Raw genomic sequence first — 6,503 nt, 5'->3', positions numbered from 1 at the left:
TTCTTCTTCTTCTTCTTCTTCTTCTTCTTCTTCTTCTTCTTCTTCTTTTAATATGATTTATTGTTGGCTCATATACAGCGTATACAGCATGCCCTTGGTTTTGGGGATAGAGTCCTGTGATTCATTGCTTACATACTACACCCAGTGCTCATCCCAACAAGTGCCCTCCTCAATGGCCATCTTCTTCTGCATGACACTGCTTCTTTAGCAGTAGCTTTTTAAATTAATGTTTACTTTGGAATTATTTGTTACAATCTTTGATCTCATTCATCAGCATTGAAGTAAAAGCTTACTTCATGTCTGAATCCCTTAGAGGACTTGGAAAATACAGCTTATCAAAAATACGTACTAATTCTTCTACTCTCTGAAACTCCCCTTTTCTCATCTAGAAAGTAAGAATAATCACGCGTATGTGCTGGATCCTTGAATAACAGGGGGCTGGGGGCACCCACACCCTGCACATCCAAAAGCTTACGTGTGACTTTGACTTCCCAAAAAGTTAACTACTCCTCACCTGCCACTGACTGGAAACCTTACCGATGACATAAACAGTCCTTAACACATATTCTGTATGTTATGTGTAATGTATGTTTTATTCTTACAATATGGGAAGCCAGAAGAAAGAACATGTTACTATGAAAAATCATAAGGGCGGTCCCTGGGGGCCTCAGTCGGTTAAGTGTCGAACTCTTGATTTCGGCTCTGGTCATGATCTCGCAGTCTGTGAGTTTAAGCCCCGCATCGGGCTCCATGTGGACGGTGTGGAGCCTGCTTGGGATTCTCTCTCTCTCCTTCTCTGCTTCTCCCACATGCTATTGCTTCCCCTCTCTCTCTCTGTCTCTCTCTCTCTCTCTCAAAATAAACTTTAAAAAATATCATAAGGAAGAGAAAATACGATATTTATTATATTCATTGTACTGTTAGTTTCTGGAAGAAATCCACACGCAAGTAAACCTAATCAGTTCAAACCTGTGCTATTCAGGAGTCACGTGTATCAGCTACATCTTAACTAGCTTGCTGAGATGATCAGATGAAATGTGGGTATAACAGGGTTGCCAGAGTTAGCAAATGAAAACACAGGATGCTCACTTAAATTTCAATTTCAGGTCAAGTATGAATACTATTGAAGAGGACATACCAATGCGAAAAAAATTTATTCACGGTTTATCTAAAATTTAAATTTAAGTGGGCATCCTTTATTTAATCTGGTAACCCCCTAGGGTATACGCATGCTGTCTGTTGTGCTGAAAGGAGGCAAATGTAAGTTACTTGGTGCCATGTTTAATGAAATTTTCATGTGATTACGGCTATTCATGTCTTGCAAATAACAGCCATACTATCAGCTTTGATCCGACCTTCAAAATCCTGCAGGAGCTCTGTCTTTCACCGTGTGCACAGTTTTCCATTTGAGAGTAAACTACAAAACTGTGACTTTCAAATTGGGGTCCATGACAGAATGAGTAGCTGACACTTTCCAGAAGAAGCAGCTATTAGGAGAGTTTGTGGCAAGGCAGTGCCAGTCCTGTGTGTGTGTGTGTGTGTGTGTGTGTGTGTGCGCGTGTGTGCTGTGAGCTCCCTGGGGACCTGAGCCACAGCTGGCTGAAAGTGCCAGATTTTTCTTTTCTTGCTGATTGTCGAATTTCCAAGAACGATTGAGAAAGTTGTATGTATTTCTTGTGTTAAAATAAAAGACAAATGGCAACTAATCTTGAAAAGTCCCCAAGCAGACAAAACCAGTTCAGTCATACAAACAAAACTTAATTTGCTTGTTTTGCAAGGCTAACTTGACCTGGGTCACTTCTTGCTTACGCCTCTGAAAATCCTAAGGAGACTTGAACTGTTTCCCGAGGTTGATATAAGGTGACTGCTAACCAATGGCTTATTATTTAAGAAAATTCTAATGTAATAACCAATCACTGTGAAGAAGAAAGTCACTACCTTCCCACCACATAAGCTGCTTTATAACAAGACCGTGTAATGGTCCGAGTGCCCTGGTTTGCACACTGTCCTTTTGGTGTGTGCACAGTAAATTTTTACTAATTTCTACTTCGGTGAGTCATTGGTTTTACTTCTGTTATTTCTGAACTTTTGACACTGGCATCTGTTTTGTTTGTTTGTTTATTTTTGTCCCCCCCCACCCCCGTAACTCACTTTGAGTAGCGTATTGAATTTTCAGTGTGTCGAAGGTATATATGGTTTTAGTTTTAATGGCAAATCTTCAGAGTTAATATTTTATCAGATGAAACCAATTAAAATGGTTTTCTTCGTTCCCATTTAGTTTATGACACTTTCAGCTAAAATCTATGCCTGTTGGGGAAATAATGTTTCTTGTTTGCCCTTCACCCTGACCGATAACATACCTCTCATTAACGGCCACAATGGGAAAAATATTAATCAGGATTTTTTCCAGCAGATGCACGGATGATGACATTCTCATTCCTTCTTTCTCCCATTCTGTCCCTCACCCATCAGTGGGCCTCTCGCCCGGTGTGTGTTTATTCTTTTTTTTTTTTAATTTTTTTTTCAACGTTTTATTTATTTTGGGGACAGAGAGAGACAGAGCATGAACGGGGGAGGAGCAGAGAGAGAGGGAGACACAGAATCGGAAACAGGCTCCAGGCTCTGAGCCATCAGCCCAGAGCCCGACGCGGGGCTCGAACTCACGGATCACGAGATCGTGACCTGGCTGAAGTCGGACGCTTAACCGACTGCGCCACCCAGGCGCCCCTGGGTGTGTGTTTATTCTTGTGCACAGGCCATATCAATGGCCACTCTGCACACGTCAGAGGACAGAACTGACATAGTATCTTCTCCCCGTGGTGCTCAAGGTCAAGCGTACAAACCCACAAAACAAGGAGATGAGTCAGTGCACCGTAATAAATGTTGTAAAGCAGAAACAGCAACAAAAAATTAAGCGCTCTCTGGGACCGACCAGGGTCTTCCTGTTTTTTGAACAAAATAGTTTTTTGCCCAGTGGTCTCTCTCATGGGCCAGGCTCTGCCTTTCTGCCTCGGAAAGAGACCAATGGCTTTGCCACATCCTTGTACCCGTGCTTTGGCCAGTGTGTCCAGTAAGTGGGAGAGAACATTCGTCTGGACCGTGAGGCGGCGTCGAGGGTCTGTTCGCCGTCTACCACTCCAGCGGCAGCTCCTGATTAAATCTGCCGAGACTAGCGGGGTCACGTCAGTGTCGTGGGATTTAGAGACGTCGCTCCTTCAGCCCGTCCCTTCTCTTTTGTGAGGTGCAGGATGACCCAGGTTTTCTTTTTCTTTGTTCTAATGTGCTCGAAGGAGAGACAGATTCCTCGGAATTCCAGGGTCATTTCGTATTTCGAAACATATCTGTTTGGGATGACATCACATGACATGATAGAGGTGTTAGCGGACGCTGTGCTACGGGGTAATCATGTTGCCCCGTAACATGATTATATAAGTGCCTCAAATCAGCATGTGTACACCTTAGACTTACACAGTGTGTTCTCCATCCCCATAAAAATGTTTTGGCACACAATGATGATATTCAGCCATTCATTTAAAAAAGGAAAAGCAAAGAACGTGGCCTTGAAGATGGGAAGAACGAGATCCAGTCGTGCCCCCAAGAGAGGGCTTCCCCTGGGGGGGAGGGGATGGGCAGAGAAAAACGGGCAGAAAGACGAATGGTGACAGAACGCCCTGACCCGGGCCTCCCAGACACCCCAGGAGGAGGGGTCTGCCTGGCTGTGTGTGGAGGGGAGAGAGAAGACTCCCAGCTTTCTGAGCAAGGACACAAAGAGGAAGCCGGCCGGGAAGCCATGTTAAGCGGAGAACCTGTATGTGCGGGTCTGGGGTGCTCCTGGGCCCCCAGAGCCCCAGGTGCCCCCCGTGACTCGGGCGCAGAGAGGTGGAGGTGCGAGGGAGCCCGAGGTGAGGGCTCAGGCCAAGCACGGCCCACGGCTACTCACTGCCCCGGTGCCCCCTTGTGCAGAGCATCCAAGGCACACACACACGCGTCCTGATGCTCCCTCCAGACGTAGGAGAGGACGGTGAGTGTTCTGGGTTAGGAAGGCGTTCTGCACCAAGATAACAGGTGTGTGAGCCCGGAGCGAGAACAAGGCGCAGGCCAGGGAAGGAAGAGCTTCACAGAAGCAGAGGTTCCTGGGGTGCCGGCATGGCTCCGTGGGTTAAGCGTCCAGCTTCAGCTCAGGTCACGATCTCACGGTTTGTGAGTTCAAGCCCCGCATCCCTGCATCGGGCTGTCTGCTGTCAGCACAGAGCTGGCTTCAGACCCTCTGCCCTTCTCTATCTCTGTCCCTCCCCTACTCTCTCTCTCTCTCAAAATAAATAAAAACATTTAAAAAATTAAAAAAAAAAAACTCAGCGTGCCTGTGAGCATGTTGACATTTGAACTATTATTCTTTTGGGCGGGTTTCTCAGACTAGCAATCTATCAACAGCAGAAATAATAAACAGCAGGAGCCTTTGTTCAACTGTTGAATAGCATTTTTGTTCTGTAATCCACATTTCCCGTGACTATACTGTGACAACGGTCCAAAGATGGTGATTTTTCTGCTGGACTCCCATCTCCTTTGCCTCCTCCCCACCCCCACCCCCTCCCTCCATTGCTATAAACTATTCTTGTTCCATCCCAAGGGTCTCTCACTTAAGCCCTCCTACCCGCCTTGCTGCCCGCTGGGGGGCGGCAGTCCCTGGCACCCCCTCCTGGCCTCTGGCTCGGACGATATCTTCTGTTGTCATGACGTCCCAAAGGATGGCTCGTGCCTGTCACTGCTCCACGGGAAGCCTGGCACTTCCATCTGCTGGTGAGGACTTCCTCTCAGGGTATTGTGGCTGAGACATCTCTGTACTGAAGTCACCTTCCCTGAAGCTCCCATCTTGTCCCCACCGTGCCTTGGTGCTGTGCATGGTTGTTGACGCTTTTCTCTATGCGGGGCAGGAAGACCCCAGAGTCACTGGCGTTGAATTTCCCACCAGCTGGGGACTGTGGTCACCGAGTCCAAATTAGGTTGACTTTTGCAGTAAAGACGTACAAGTTTTCTTGCACACTTAAGTCTGTGAGATGTTCCTTCGTTAGAATGTCTGTGGCCCTGTTGTGTAGGCTTGTGCCCTCTCTCTCTCTCTCTCTCTGTCTCTCTTCCCTCAAAGACAGGCACTGTGTTTTTCATCTTCCCAACGTATAGCGTAATTCCATTTATGCTTGAACTTTTTCGGAAGTAACACATTTATCCAGATAGCTCAAAATAAAATTAAGCCCTGATTTACTAAGGCTGCATATGTTATTATGAAGTCAGTTCGTAATCAGTAAGTATTCACTGGAGATGTTTCAGATAGACTTTTAAAAATAAATTCAGGGTAACATATGTCTGTGCATATCTTTTCTCTTTAAAAGAAATATTCTGAGTCTCTGAGCACTTCCATAGGAATGGAAACCTGAAAATATTCCTGTCCAAATTGTTCTTGAGATTCATGGATTGATAGGAAGCCTCAAAGCCGAAGATTTAATCCTGGTTTTGGAATAACTTCTTAGCCTTATTTTCTGTATTTTCAGGGTGATAATTATAATGTTTTGAGACTCAGGATGCTGATGGGTTGATTTGAGGAGCTTAATGATGGCTTTTAGGGAGTACTTCTAGTGGGTTTGCTGTCTCGCCCCCTGATTTGCAGGCTGGCACCAGGGCCTTCGCCGAAGCACGCCGGGGACATTAGCACACATTTCAGGTCTGCGTCCTGATATGTGGTATTGGCCATGCTGTGACTCTCGCTGGCTAAGAGGCTTCCTCTCTGTGCTCTTTGCAGCCGGTCTGGGGAGATGCCTGATTCACAGGCAGTGCTTACAGCCAAGCTTAGGTGTAGGTGAGCACAAACACGCAGTGACCGGAAAACCTGGGGCGGGGAAGAGACCAGGCCAGAAACAGACGTTCCATTGTCCAGGAGAGGAGAATTTGGGACTGCGAGACAGAGAAGGGCATTCCAAAGGGCACGCTTTAGACGGAAAGAGGAAGGAGGTGTTCCGGGTAGAGGAGGAAGAGAGACAGAGAAGGATGCACTTCCCAGGCAGGAAGGAGAGGAGGTATCCTTTGCTGTTGGCCCTGGGCGTGTTCTGTCTGCCCTGCAGGGGTGGGGGGGGGGGTGGCGCGGAGGGGGTGCAGGTCAGCACCTCTTTCCAACACTAGGAATCCGAGATAGTCTCCTGAGGATTCCTCTCATCTGACGGTTTCCACGGGACGGAACAGAGCTGGCGACCGGGAGCCACAGGTAGCTGTACTGCACGCTGGGTGTCTGGACTTGGACGTGGACGAGGCTGAGGGGGCCGAGCGGTCATCACCGCTGGCTGCCCGGTAGCTGAGAGCCACGGCACAGCCGGTGTGCCTGCCCCACACCCAGCACTGGCGATTGAAGAGGTCCGGGGTGGGATTCGGGTGTCAGCATTGTTTTAAAAAGGTTTTAATGTTTTATTTACTTTTGACAGAGAGAGAGAGAGAGAGAGAGAGAGAGAGAGAGAGAGAGA

At 47.3% G+C, this 6,503-nt stretch overlaps 1 protein-coding gene across 7 annotated transcripts in view; it reads left to right on the top strand.

The window, feature by feature from the left end:
• SEMA5A (semaphorin 5A) overlaps nt 1-6,503 on the top strand; it is a 482,742-nt gene that overhangs the window by 369,194 nt on the left and 107,045 nt on the right. The window lies entirely within an intron of this gene.

The sequence above is a fragment of the Herpailurus yagouaroundi genome, unplaced genomic scaffold (genome assembly GCF_014898765.1).
Source record: "Herpailurus yagouaroundi ecotype Mexico unplaced genomic scaffold, PumYag 29, whole genome shotgun sequence".
Classification (NCBI taxonomy): domain Eukaryota; kingdom Metazoa; phylum Chordata; class Mammalia; order Carnivora; family Felidae; genus Herpailurus; species Herpailurus yagouaroundi.
The sequence above is the reverse complement of the archived record's forward strand: the minus strand, read 5'-3'. Positions and strand labels throughout refer to the sequence as shown.